Here is a 15,098-nt window from a genome sequence, read left to right as displayed (position 1 = left end):
TTCTATCTAAGGAACTTACCCTGTAACTTCCTATGTGGTATCAGGGCTATTTGAGGGTCATATTCATTGGTGATCCAAATCCGAAGCTGGTAGAACTGCATCCAACTGTCATTTCCTAGATCTATTGTTTCTGACTACTTTCGGACCAAGAGGACTACTCTGTTGTGTTAGGAGCATCTGTTCCAGTGAGGGACCCCTTTTGTTTCACGTGAAAAGGTTTTTGGTAGCCCTAGCTACGTCATTTTTAAGATCTGGAGGTATATAATATATATTTGGAGTTTTAGTTATTTATCTCTCTGTTTATTTCAGTTTATTTAGCTCTCTAATTTTTATTACCAGATCTATACCTTTCATTTCTGTGTATTCTCTTTGCCCCGCGACTCTGTACGATCTGGGCAAATTAGAAATAGAGAGGAAGGATTTTTCTCATGCATATGCTCTTTTCTGCCACACCTTACTGTGATCTCATAAAATCAAAAATATTGAGTAAAATATTTAGTTTATGGTGAAAGCTAACTTCAAGCCATAAGGTTTGGTTTTTTTGCATCTTCGTGTTGGGTTGTGTGTTTTTGGGTTTTGTAGGCAAAAAGGGTTGTTTCAAGTAACCACGCGCTCCAAGGCTTTAGTGGGTAGACAAAAAAAACCTTCCTCTTTTCCAAAAATTACTAACCTTTTAAGCTAGCTCACTTGGTCCAAAGTTACTTTATGAGAATATAGGTCTTGGGTTCAAGCCTTTCTTTTTGTTGAGTTTCTTTTTCAAAAAGCACTTGTAACCCATTTTTTAAAGTTATTTTATGTAAAAACGTTCTCACCCATTATAAAAAGTGTGTCACTTATAATTCTAAAGTCCCTTTATCTTTTATTTAAGTTATAATTTAGTGGATAGCCCATAAATTGCCATTGTAAAAGTGAATTTCAATTATTTATAAAAGTGGGTCACATAAAATCTTTTTAAAAAGTGAGCTAATTAGATTAAGTATGAGGGGGGGGGGGGGGCAGTTTAAATATAACATTATCATTGACTTTCGCACATTCGCGCACTTCATTGGCATCTTCAACGACTTTGCTTCAAAAAGCCATAACTTCTTCATCCATAAGCCATTTTTTTTAATTGGCCTAATTGTTCAAGATCTTTCCATTGGAACACTTAGTTTCAACATTTACAATTTTAGTTTATGTTAAAATGGAAATTCCATGCCAAGTTATTCTTGACAGCACCAACTACCTCCAATGGTTATCCTGCATTATGGATTTACTTAGAAGTAAAGGTCTTTATAGAATAGCCCCAAGCCAAGAATCTAAACCCAAAGATGAAGATAAGGCAACCATATGGGAAAATAGGCAAGATCAATCACATGGGTTGATAGGCATGTCTATTTCTCTAGACCTTAGACTCCCTATCACAGAACTTGATACCCCTGATGAAGCAATGAAACAACTCAATAAAGTTTTTGGAATTAAAAATGAAATTAAATCCCATCAACTTGAAAATGAGTTGCTTACGTTGGACCCCAATAATTTTTCTTCCATTGAATATTTTTTGTCCAAGTTCAAGACCCTTAGACTTCTCTTGGAAGGTGTTAAGGTTAAGAAAGAATATGGTAGCCTTATCTATTCCATTCTTACTAAGATGGGACCAGCCTACTCTGTGTTTGTTTCCACCTTCCATTCTACTAGATAAGCCTTTATTTCTCAAGGACAAGCCTACAAGTCCCCCTCTTTTGATGCCTTTTGTGATTCTTTAATAAGAGAAAAAGAAAAACTCTTACATTTTGGTCTTCTTAATCTTGGAAACTCTTCTAAGAAAGCCTTACCACCCAGCAACAACCAACTTCAAAGAATCCTAAGAAGCAGTATCCTAAAAATAATTTTCCTAAACCAAACAAGGGTCCTAAGCACTTTCAGTCTGAACAAAATGAAAAATCAATTCAACAAAATGGTAAGGCAAATAAAAGGAAAGGGAAGAATACTGATAGACATTGCAACTTTTGTAATCGAGATGGCCACTTAGAATCCAAATGCTTTAAGAAGATGGAAGCCTTGGAAGCAGCAATGAAGAAGCATAACATCCATTTGGATCATTCTTCAAATTCAACTTCATCTTCAGGAATAACACTTTCTGCATGTGGTTTTCAAGCATCTTGGTCTGGTTATGCACTAAATTTATCCTATTCTTCTCATTCTCATGAGTGGCTCATTGATTCTAGAGCTTCTTATCACTTAGACAAAAACAAAGCCATGTTTTCTTATTTAAATGATTGTAACACCAAAGATATATATGTTGGTGATGATAGATCTCATAGTGTTGTAGGGACTGGAACTATTCATCTAGACAATGGTCAATTCAATGATGTATTATGTGTTCCAACCTTATCCTGCAACCTTATATTTGTGTATTAGATAATTCATTCAGGTGAAGGTAAAATCTTTGAATTTTCACCTCATGATGTTGTAATTAAGGACCTAAGATATCCTAGACAGATTTTAGCTATTGGCATTGTTGATGATTCTACAAGGTTGTATTAGTTTAACACATTTGGGCCATCAACTCTTCCCTTGGTATTTGTTGTTCATAATGATGAAGTCGACAAACTTTGCCATGAGAAGTTTGGTCACTTAAACTATCACTCCCTTCAAAATCTATGTAAATAAAATATGGTGATAGGCCTTCCTATGGTATCTTGCAGAGATGGTATTTGTTCTAGACATGTACTCGGAAAACATCATCTATATAGTTTTGAAAAATGTTCCTATTGGCACGCCTCAGCCACTTTACAACTTGTGCATAGTGATTTATGTTGTCCACTTCCAGTTGTTTCATTCTCTGGCTACACGTATTTCTTAACTTTCATTGATTATTTCTCTAGACACACTTGGGTATACTTCTTAAAACTCAAAAGTGAAGTATTTAACATGTTCTTGGCCTTTAAGGCCTTTTTTGAGAAACAATGTGGACATCAAATTCTTAAGCGAAGATCTAATAATGGCGAAGAATATGTTAACAACAAGTTCATCAACTTTTGCACTGAGCATGGAATTCAAATGCAACATATTGTTCCATATACTCCACAACAAAATGATCTAGCTGAAAGGAAGAATCACACCTTAAAGGAAATGGCTAATTGTATGCTTCAATCTAAAGGACTTAGTCTTAATTTTTGGGCAGAAGAAATTAATTGTGAAAATTACATAATAAATCGCATTCCTACTAAGGTTTTAAAGAATATCACTCTAGAAGAAGCATGGAGCTCAATTAAACTAGATGTAAGGCACTTTCATGTTTTTGGAAGTGAAGCATGGGCCCATATTCACGATGAGAAACATAAAGCCTTAGAAACTAAGAGTGAAAAATGTATTTTTGTTGGATATTCTAAAGATGTCAAAGGATATAGACTTCTTTCACCTAAATCCAACAATGTTATCATTAGAAGAGATGTAAAGTTTGCTAAAAATATATCGGCCTACAAGCCAGTTCGATGGATGTGCCACCTCTCTCTATCCCTTCTACTTCTATAAATATTTCTTCTTCAGATGATGACAGCAAGGATGAAAATCCTCCCCCACCTTCTTGGGATCCTCCTTCATCTCCTCAGCTTCCAAAATGGGTCCATGCTACTAGGGATGCAGCAGGTGCTCTTGCAAGTGATCCTACTGGTCAACGACGTACACGTTCTCAGTTCAATAAAGCCTCTTCTTTACTGGCTCAAGCTTTAGCGAATTATAATCTTGACACCTTTGCAGAAGCCTCAGTCCATCTAGATTGGGATGCAACTATGAATGAAGAATATTTTTCATTATTTTAAAATGATACATGGAATCTTGTTCCTCTTCCAAAGGGAAGAAAACTTGTTATATGTAAATGGGTTCACAGAACCAAGTTTGGACCAGATGGAAAAGTTGATAAACATATAGCTCACCTTATTGATAAGGGATTTTCACAAGTTGAAGGAATTGACTATACTGAAACATTCTGTCGTGTTTCCAAAATGAACTCTATCCACCTTGTTCTTTACCTTGCTGCCTCTTTCAAATGGGAAGTCCATCAAATGGATGTTAAATCTTCCTTCTTGCATGGGGACTTACATGAAGAAATCTATATGGAACAAGCTCATGGATTTATACAAAAAGACTCCAGCCTTGTATGCTAGCTTAAGAAATCCATTTATTGTCTCAAGCAAGCCCCGCGGGCTTGGTATGCCAAAATGAATAGCTTTCTTTTAGATACTTTCTTTTCTAGGTGTCATTCTGACAATACTGTCTACAACAAGAAAGTGGGTAACTCTCTTATCATTCTTATTCTTTATGTTGATGATATTATCCTTACTAGGAGTGATCCCAACCTTATAAACCATGTGAAGTCCAACCTTAAAAAGTAGTTTGAAATGACATACTTAGGACACTTGCATTATTTTCTTGGTCTTCAAGTATTGCAATCCAAGGAAGGTATTTCCCTTTCCTAGTCCAAGTATGTCTATGATATTCTAGGCCACTTTCACAGGGAATATGGTAATCCATCATCTTCTCTCTTTTAGTCTAGAATCAAAATTTCAGTCACCTGTACTTCCCTTGAAGTAGATGCTACCTTATACCATCACCTTGTAGGAAAACATTTGTATCTGACCCATACCCATCCTAACCTTTCCTTTGATGTTGGCCTTATTTCTCGGTTTATGTAAAACACACATGAAAGTAATTGGAAAGAAGCTAAATGAATACTTTTTTATGTTCGAGGTACAATTCATTTTGGGATTCATTACAGTGCAGAAGCATCTCCTCTATTGGTTGGTTTCATTGATTCTGATTGGGCTAGCGACCTTGTTGATTGGAAGTCTACTGCAGGTTATGTCTTCACTCTTGGTTTTGGAGCTATTACATGGGATTGCGAGAAACAAAGTTCCATTTTTCTTTCATCAGCAAAAGTAGAGTATCGTGGCACCATAGAGGCTAGTAAGGAAACCCTATCGCATCGTGAGATCCTATTAGAGTTTGGCTTCCAACAACAACATATGACTACACTTTGGTGTGATAATAAAAGTGTCGTTTAGCTATGCAATGATCCAGTCCAACATCAGCGCAGTTCTTGAAGTGAAATATTGTTCAACCGATGATCAAGTTTCAGACATCTTTACAAAGGCTCTCACATAGGCAAAGTTTACTAAACTTTGATTTATGGTTGGAGTTTAGGATGTTGTCACTAAGGGGGGATAGGCTCTAATGCCTCCTTCCTTCTCCTATTGTGTCATATTTGTACATCCTTCAATCCTATCCCAAGTTGTTCTTAAGTGGGGATGTTAGGATATTCTAACACATAGGAAATAGTTAAGTATAACTTGGTCTAGTGTAGAGTTAGGTAAAGTGTGCTTCTTTACTATGTAATTTTGTAACTTACAATCTAATGGTCATGATATTTTCTAGACATGAAGTGACCCAACGGTTCATTCTCTCCTTGGTATTACTGACACTTGATCCATGGATTAACACTCGATTGGTCCATGATCTCTATTTAAAGAGCATGGAGAGGCATTTGTAAGGTGGTCATTCATGAGAGAAGCTTATGTAAATTTTATTTCTTTTATTAATAAATTTCCTGAAGTGGTCGCATTGGCTCAGACCATGGACAGTTTCCCTCTTTGAGGGTTTTAACCACATTAAGAATACTGATGTATTGATATGTGATCTGATTGTGAGCAATGTCCTTTGGTGTTCTATCTGAGGAACTTACCCTCTAAATTCCTACACTATGGACGGTGGAGATTTGAGGAAGGTCTTTCTTGGCAACTACTTAGATTACCTACTTCTTCCGCATATCATTTGATTTGACTGCTGGAGGGTTTCAGAGCTACCACATCATAGGGTTTCTATCAGTTACTAAGGAAAACACCAACGTTTGCATTTTATTTTTCATATATTATCTGCTATGACTAGATGGCGACATTGCCTAGTCTTACACGATTTCCTGAGTTTTCTGCCATGATATTTTTCCTAATTTTTTATCTAGTGTTGTGTTCCACTTAACAACAGTGTGACGACCGAAGGTGGTCTGTGGAGAATGGTGGCTGGTAAGATGGGTTTCCATCTTTCGGTAGCTTTCCTTATTTACAAATGGTTTCTTTACCTTATTACATTTTTCAGTTGATGTGCCTCTTCACAGAGTTAATTTCTCTATTGTTATTAATAAATATTATGTGTTTATGAATAAATTTAACAATTCTTCTAACCCTCTAACTTCATAGCATTCTTCCTTGTTTCCTCTTCTAGATGCTCAGTTATCTATTGTCCTTCCTAATCAAGAAGAAAGTTTTTATGGTACTCTAATCATTGAAACCATCTCCAGGTACTTATGGATTGCTCTTGGAGGGTTCTACTGATGTAATGTTAATGGGGTTCCAGTTTTATTCTTCAATAGTTATCATTACCAAGATTGTTCCTCTTATGTTGTAGTCAACCAACGAGTTTTTTTGGCAAACCTACTTTGTTATATTTTAACTATTATTTCTTGTCTAACAAAACTCATTTTAATTAGTTTATTCACTTCATGATGCATTTGGCATGTGTACCCATTTATTTGGATGCTTCGGCATTAACTAGTTTCCAATTGATAGAAGTGGTTGGCAAATATTCATTAAACTGTATTAAATTTCTCAAATGAATTTATAATATTAGGGTATTTACATTTTTATAGTTTTAATGTGGTGGTTGTTTCGTTATGAGTAATATTATAATAATTTGGAGACTAAAATACTAATTTAATAAAGGAAATGAGTTTGATGGAAGTAGATTACCGCTACAATACCATAAGCGGTTCAGTGTGCTCGACTCTCTCCATTGAAGTAGCCCCATAGAATACCACAAGAATGCTCTAGCATGCAGGGCATGCATCCTATAGAATATTTTTGTTTAGTTTGATATTCCTTTGTAGTATATATAATTTTGGAAGTGCATAGCTGAAGATCCATCACCTTGTCTTGGAATAGAAAGGAGTTGTGACCTCTCTATATATTTTCAATCATAATGCAAGAGAGATTAGAGAATGGTCGAATAGTTTTATATAATAGCTACTATATTATAGTTCCTACAGGTGAGTTTGAAATTCATTGAGATTTGGTATTAAAGTATAATAAAATGTGTGTAAAAACCTATGTTATAAAAGGATAATTTACAAAGAGATGCAAAGATGTCTCCTCCTACATATTACATAATGGGAATTTTCTACACCCATGCCAGCCACGTGAGGTGAGAACCTTCTAGGTGAGTAGTTTATTACTAAGGGATAGCCAAGTGGAGATTTTTTATTTGAGGGGGGCACTAACTTTCAGATATCCTTCCACCACTAGAGCTTTGGGCCTTCAAAATTTACCTCCAATGACAAATTTCATTCAAGATTAGCCCTAAAGTCACCTGCTCTTATATTTTTTCTTCTACAAAGCGAATCAGGAGTGTCTAACTTGATAATAATGAAGTTTTGTGAAAGGAGCTAGGTGTAATGATCCCAATCCACTTCTAACTCACCATCCATGCCTGATACTTGAGCCAATTTCTATCCCACCATGCCTCTTTCTTGTGGGATTTGAATTGAGGTGTCATATAGTAAAAGAATGTTGGTTGAATCTCTAAATTAGAGGAGGAGATAACTTTAAATCATTATGAGCCCCGGACCATTCATCCCTAGCTATGCAGACTTGGGAACCATCACTAACTTACCAAGAAATCAACTACCCAATCAATGGAAATGATGCCTCCAAATCCTTCTATACATTTGAACATATAGAGGGTTTCTTAGGGAGCCAAATTCAATATTTGATGTATAGACCATTGAGGTATTTGTACACTGTGAATTTCATCTAGATAGTATTACCTGTTATCCACATCCTCCACAAGTTCTTACTAGATATGGCTTTAGAAAAAGGAAATAGTCTTTTTAGGCGTAAACCCCCAATTTATTTTGGAGGCACAAGTCTTAACCATCTTACTAGAGCTATTCCAAGGTTTTTCTTAGCTCATGTCGAAAAAAATGAAATTGAGTCTATATATACTGTTTAAAATGCCCTTAGGGACTAAAGCTATGGAGAGTCAATATACCATAATAGTTTCTAAAAATGATATCAGATGAATGAGACAACCATCAGAATAAAGGATATGGTGATTCCATATTGAAATTATTGTATTCAACCTTTCTTACGAGCCATAACCAGTCAACCTTCCTATATTTGTTGGGATTTAGAAAGAACCTAATATATTTTAGTCCCACTTCCTACATCTTGGTGGGATAAGGAAAATATGAAAGTGCTAAAGGGTGTCCAGATCAAAAGTTTCATAGCATGTCAAAACATACTTTTGGGAGTTGATTTTCATACTTTTAGACTTGTAGAAGGTATCCAAGATTTATTTCATGGTTGAGATATTTCTTTGTGTGCTTTGTAGCTCTATAAAAACATTTTTTACAAAGAGAAGGTGAGTGACATGTACTTCTCCAAACAAAATAATACCCTCAATGTTGTCTATGGATTTGTGTGAATCCTTGAGTTTGTTGAGAGCTTCAACCACTAGCAAAATGCGTAATAAGGAGGGGGCAGCCTTAGTGAAGCCCAATAGAAGTATTTAAAAATATTGTGAGAGGACCATTGATAAGGAATGTGGAGGAGACCAATTGGGTACATACCATTATCCAACTCAAAAATAAAAGAAACATACCCCTTTGAATAAGAAAAGTCAAATGAACGTCCAATCCACCATGTTGAAGTTTTTTTAAAGGTCTAATTTGAGGAATATTGCTCTGGATTTTGAAATTTGTATTTGGTGCATAACCTCTCGTGCAACCGCAACTGCATCCAAGATGTTCTGATTCTAGAGAAATACTAAATGTTCTTGCTAAATATACAAGATTGGGATATAAATTATTTTCGAGTGAAACTTGTATAGGAAATTTTAGCATTCAATAAGGTGATAATCAACAAAGGATGTTCCTTCTTATGTCTTTGGAATTAGATAGAGAAAACTTGCATTGATTGAGATTGAGATTTTTCCTTGATCCTTTGATTCCTTTACCACCTTTAGTAGGTCATCTTTTAACAGGTCATCGAAGCCCAAACAAAAATATACTGAAAATCCATATGGTCTTGAGTTTTTGGATTTTTGCATACATTTCAACATTGCTAGAATCTCAAAGGTCGTAACATCATCTGTAAAAAATGAATTCATGTCTTCATGAATAGTGGAGGGGAAGGGAGACCATCTAGAGAATGTCTTGTATAAGGCACCTAGGGGACACATGGTAGAGTGATTGAAAGTAGCAAGCACATGTATCTATTTTCTCCTCGAAGGAATGCAAAGGGGCTTTGTCTTTACATTTGATCTCCCAAATTGTGTTCTTTTACTTGCTGTAATTTGCAAATTCATGATTTTTTTTTATATTGTTATCTTTGAATTCAAGCCAAATAACTCAAATTTTTAGGCACCATCACTCTTCTTCCTATAGCAAAAGAAAATTGTTTCTTTCTTTGAGGGATCACATCTCCTAAAGGGACATCAAAGAGACTAGTCCTAATTCAAATGACTGTGTGTCTCAGAGAGATTATTTTCCACCTCTAATAGTTCCTTGTCCAAATTTTCATAGTGTGCCTTGGCCCATGTGTGAGAAATATGATTGATAGTTTGGAGCATTTCCATGAATTAGGCCATATAGGTTGAATATTCCCAGGTAGCTACGTGCCTCCACAAAGAATGAATAAGAGAAGAATAATCCTGCTCTTATAGCTAGGAGCAATTGAAATGAAAGAAATAGAAGTTAGAGTTACCCCTAGGACATAAAGGAGAATGGGCCTATGGTTAGAAATACACTATATTTTAATAGAATATTTAAAATCACAACTAGAATTCCACAAGCCTTTCAAAATGAGGAATTGATCAATCATTTTTGAATTCTATACAATCATTACTCCAAGTTGGAAAAAGCTTGATTGGCTCTATGTTAATTAGACTCGGATTAGTCTTGATATTGTGAAAGAAAACACCTTTTAGATTTGGATGTTGATTTAGACCCCATAATTCTTGCAATGAAGTAGTATAATTTAGATCACCGCCCAAAATTGTATAAGGATCTTGAAACATATCTATGACCAATTCCTCCCAAAATATGATGCAATATATAATATTCAAATTTAATTATATAATTATATTAATTTAATCTAGGGTTCAAATCTAAAGATGAGTTGAATATCTACACCTTTTTATTCTATAGTTAAAATACTCTCTTATCTTACATTAAAAAAATTAAAATGATCTCTTATCTCTCATATATAACATCTTAACCTTAACCTTAAAATTATATTATTGAATTGAGACTTCTGTGATCCATATCAAATTTTTGAAGGATTCTTCGGCCGAAATCACATGGAGAAATTTTTGTCTACGCGTTTAGAACCAACCAGTGTGGTTCATCGTCATGACAAGTTGGTTCGAAACGCGTCCACAAAAATTTCTCCATGTGATTTCGGCCGAAAAATCCTTCAAAAATTAAAATTATATTGTTATAATAATATTTATTTATTAATTAAATAATTTTAACCTCTCCATTTTTAATTAAAATTAAGAATTCATTTTCAAATCCTCTCAATTTATTAACTAGATTTATTCATCCTAGTTAAAAACTCACGAACAGCAGTTTGGGTAACGTAACTCGAAACTTTGAAAATAGTTAATATAATTTTCCTGCCGAAGAAAAACATTCAAATGGTCGTCCTTCAACGAGATTGTTTTTTTCCTAAATGTTATAAACTCTTATCTTACATTAAAAAATTAAAATGATCTCTTATTTCACATATAATATAATATAATATAAATATATATATAATCTTAATCTTAAAATTATATTGTTATAATAATATTTATTTATTTATTAAATAATTTTAACCTCCCCGTTTTTAATTAAAATTAAGAATTCATTTTCAAATCCTCTTAATTTATTAACTAGATTTATTCATCCTAGTTAAAAACTCACGAACAGCAGTTTGGCTAACGTAACTCGAAACTTGAAAATAGTTAATATAATTTTCCTCCCGAAGAAAAACATTCAAATGGTCGTCCTTCAACGAGATTGTATTTTTCCTAAAAGTTAGAGTAGTTTGATCATATTTTGATAAAATTGGGTCAATGTTTTTGTAAATCCAAGTTAGAGTTGGAAAACTTTAAAATTTAGGTGTCCAAGAAGTTTTTGATAATGTTGAATCTATTTTCACCATCAAAAACAAAAACATGATTCAAATACTTCCTCTAAAACATTTCTTTATTTTTTTGCCTCGATTCCAGCCACTTTTGGTAGGCAATTCTTTCACAAGTCTCCATTTAAATGGAGCTAAAAATAATAAATTAAAATTAATATTGAAATTATAAAATAATTATAGTTGAAAACCTAAGAGAATGGTAGGATTGTAGCAAGCAATTAAATTTTATTGTTGAGTCAATAATATTTAATATTGGTATAATCTAATTTTTATATGAAATGATTTTACTACTGGAATTTTATAATATAATTTCAAATAAAATTGTAATTTTTTATTATTTAAAATGTATTTTTGAATATATAAATAAATTTAGAATATAATTTAGATACATTAAACTTTATAAATTTAACAATTTAAATTTATGATTTTCAGAAATCTCTATTAAATTTTAAATAAATTGGGAAAAAATATTAAAAAATAACCATTTCATCTTATACCTAGACTATACTTCTAATATTTATACTATAAAATTAAATATATAAAATTAAATACATATAACATGTTTAAAAAAATGTTTAAAAAAAACCATTTCATCTAGTATTTAAACTATGTTTCTAATATGAAACCAAATACATCCAAATACATGGGACAAGTTCATTGCTAGGGGAGAATCGATGCCAAGGACTACCGGTTGTAAAGCACTTTCCCGAGGACAAAAGCTGTTTCAATTTAACTATATTTGGAAGGTTGACGTGAAAACGAATGTGACTTTGAAGGAGATATTGCAGACTGTTGTGCAACAGTTCACTTATATATACTCACCTCAATATCATCCAGGAAGGCCAAGCTGAGTGCATCGCTTGCTCTATATCGAAATTAAGTTACAGAACAACTGTGAGTTGCATTTTAGCTGCAGAGGATGGCAAGGAAAAATATGATGGCCATGGCCATCAATTTGATCATCGAGATGGTAATGATCTGGTACTGTTCCGAACAATTCAAATTGGTAACTGCAGGCAATGGAAGAGAATGGATGCGGGCTCACGCAACATTCTATGGAGACGTTCATGGAACTTCCACTGATATGGGTAAATCTCTAAACATTTTGCCATTCAAATTATTTAACTGAAATTGCAATGGGATGTTTGTTATTTCTGGAATCTGATGGATTGTTGTTTCGGATCTGGCGGTGTTGGGACCGATGGTATGGCATTGCATTACAGGAGGAGCGTGTGGTTATGAGAATATGTACGAAGGTGGATATGGCGTAAGTAACACTGCACTGAGCGGTGCCCTGTTTGGACAAGGAGAGGCCTGTGGGTCTTGCTATGAATTGTTGTGCGATGCTAAATCGGTCCCACAGTGGTGCCTCCCAGATAGGAAAAGGATTAAAGTGACTGCTACCAACTTGTGTCCGCCCTATGGAGCTGGATGGTGCAATCAGCCTAACCATCATTTCGACCTGTCGATGCCTGCGTACCTCACCATTGCCCGCTACAAAGCAGGAATTGTGCCTATTTTTTACAGAAGGGTGCCATGCCTAAGGGAGGGAGGGTTGAGGTTTTCCATGAAAGGGAATGCCTATTTCAATGTGGTGGTCATAAGCAACGTCGGCGGGAGTGGGGACGTGAAGGGCGTGTGGGTAAATGCAGATGGGTTCGGAGCTGATAACTGGCAGGCGTTGCATAGAAACTGGGGGGCCAATTGGCTATACACCATTGGCAATCTGCAAGGGAGGGCGTTGTCCTTCCGAGTGACAATAGGTGATGGGCAAACTCTCACCTTGTACAATGTAGTACCTCCCAACTGGCGATTCGGCCAAACCTTCTTCTCTAACCTTCAGTTCCAGTGATCAGCCCAGAAAAAGTAGGTCTCAGTCGAGTATTGTTGTCCTTTTATTGTTGGGTTTGGTTAGATGCAAAGTTTTGAAGAGCTTCCGTATGTGGCAATACCGTTGATCTGTTGCACACGGTTATTTGTTCTACTACTATAATAATAATCGTTGGCTTTCAGTATTATTCAATATCTATGGTATAGCTCATTGGATATAGGTTGGCTTTCACTATTGTTTAAACAATATCGATGGTAGCTAGCTTGGAAATTTGATCCAGTAACTTTGCCTTATAATTCACAGTATTTAACAAGCTTCACCGCCTCGGGAGCACATAAACCTTTTGAAATGCTACGAAATCTGATATATTCATTATATAAGCATCACATAATGAGAATATTCATGAATATAAATTTCAGATAACCGTCAGAATGTAAAAAGAATGTAAAAGAGCATCTAAATATAAAGGTATTCAATGAGATCGTACAAGTTGTACAAATTTGTGTCTTCGCTATCCAAAATTCGTAGGCGCAAACCTGTTTTTCCTTTCTCATCCGTCATTTACAGTTTTAGTCATAAATGTCAATATATCTATTTATTTTTTAAAATGGTTTTAAATATTTTTTTGTAACTTGGGTGGGATTTTCTGATTTACATGTCCATTCTGTATCCTTTTAGGGGGAGGGGTAGTCCAAGATTTGAACCCAAGACTTCCCGTTCGGTGAAACTTCATTTCCACGGTCCTTGCCACTTGAGCTACCCCATGTGGACTAAAATGATTTTAAATATTATTTTTTAATATTTAGAAAGAAATTTTAAAAAATGTAGTGAAAAGCTAGCATAGATCTATTTTAGTTTTGGATTTACTAGATCTATCGAGCACCAAAAAATATCAAATATTTTGAGGCGTAAATTTTTCTTTAAATTTTATACTCAAAATTAAATTTGTATTTTAATATATATATATATATAGTTTTTCATTTTGTTAAAAATTCCTTAAAAATTATATTTATTTAAAAAATTATTAATTTTTAGTTAGATAAAATTCACATCACACCAAAAACATAACTCACACAAAACACTTTTCACTACGATATCAATTTTAATTTATATATCTAAAAAACTAAATTATTCTTACTTTAATAAAATTTACTTCATACCAGCACAATTTAACTAAGACACTAATATTTAGAATGTATACACTCGATTTTATTTTTTATTTAAACTTAGAATATATACGTAAAATTTTGTGCAACATTTTACAAGTAATAAGAGTTGATATTTAATAGGTTTCAACTTTTTGAAAATAATCTTATATGACTTTTTAAGTTATAGGGAAGAATTAATCTATTTTTTTAATGCCTATGAGGGATCAAAGCAAAGTAGAATGAGAAATGGGGTGTTAGTAAATTTTATAACTGAGCTTGTTGTCTTAGTGTGAAGCTATGCTAAATTTATAGACATATAATCTTATTTAATTATTATATGTTACACATTATATGTTTTATATTATTGAAGAATACACATACCATAATCAAAAAAATTTGAAGAACAAACATACTTAGTTGTTTTTTTGGCATCAATACTTTTTAGTTAACCTTATGCTTTTTATTTTCTTGAATTTTTTTCATGCTTAATTTCATTTGTATTCAATAATATTACTATATATATGTGTGTTTTTTTTTGTTAAAAATTGTAATTGACCAAAAATATTCAATATTATTCTTCATGTTTCATTAATTGGTATATATATATATATATATATATATATATATATATATATATATATATATAAAGTAATGTTACGACACACCATCTTCCTTGTATACTGGAATGGCCTAAATTTATAGACATATAATCTTATTTAATTATTATATGTTACACATTATATGTTTTATATTATTGAAGAATACACATACCATAATCAAAAAAATTTGAAGAACAAACATACTTTAGTTGTTTTTTTGGCATCAATACTTTTTAGTTAACCTTATGCTTTTTATTTTCTTGAATTTTTTCCATGCTTAATTTCATTTGTGTTCAATAAT

The 15,098-nt window shown here is 33.5% G+C and overlaps 1 pseudogene; it reads left to right on the top strand.

Moving 5' to 3' along the window:
• The first annotated feature begins 12,162 nt into the window (after positions 1–12,162).
• LOC149149612 (putative expansin-A17 pseudogene) lies at positions 12,163–13,071 on the top strand (annotated as a pseudogene).
• Positions 13,072–15,098: the final 2,027 nt, after the last annotated feature.

Source organism: Pinus tabuliformis, chromosome 9, assembly GCF_031772625.1.
Source record: "Pinus tabuliformis cultivar Carrire ecotype Pingquan chromosome 9, CPIR1, whole genome shotgun sequence".
Lineage (NCBI taxonomy): Eukaryota > Viridiplantae > Streptophyta > Pinopsida > Pinales > Pinaceae > Pinus > Pinus tabuliformis.
This window is presented reverse-complemented; position numbering and strand designations above follow the sequence as displayed.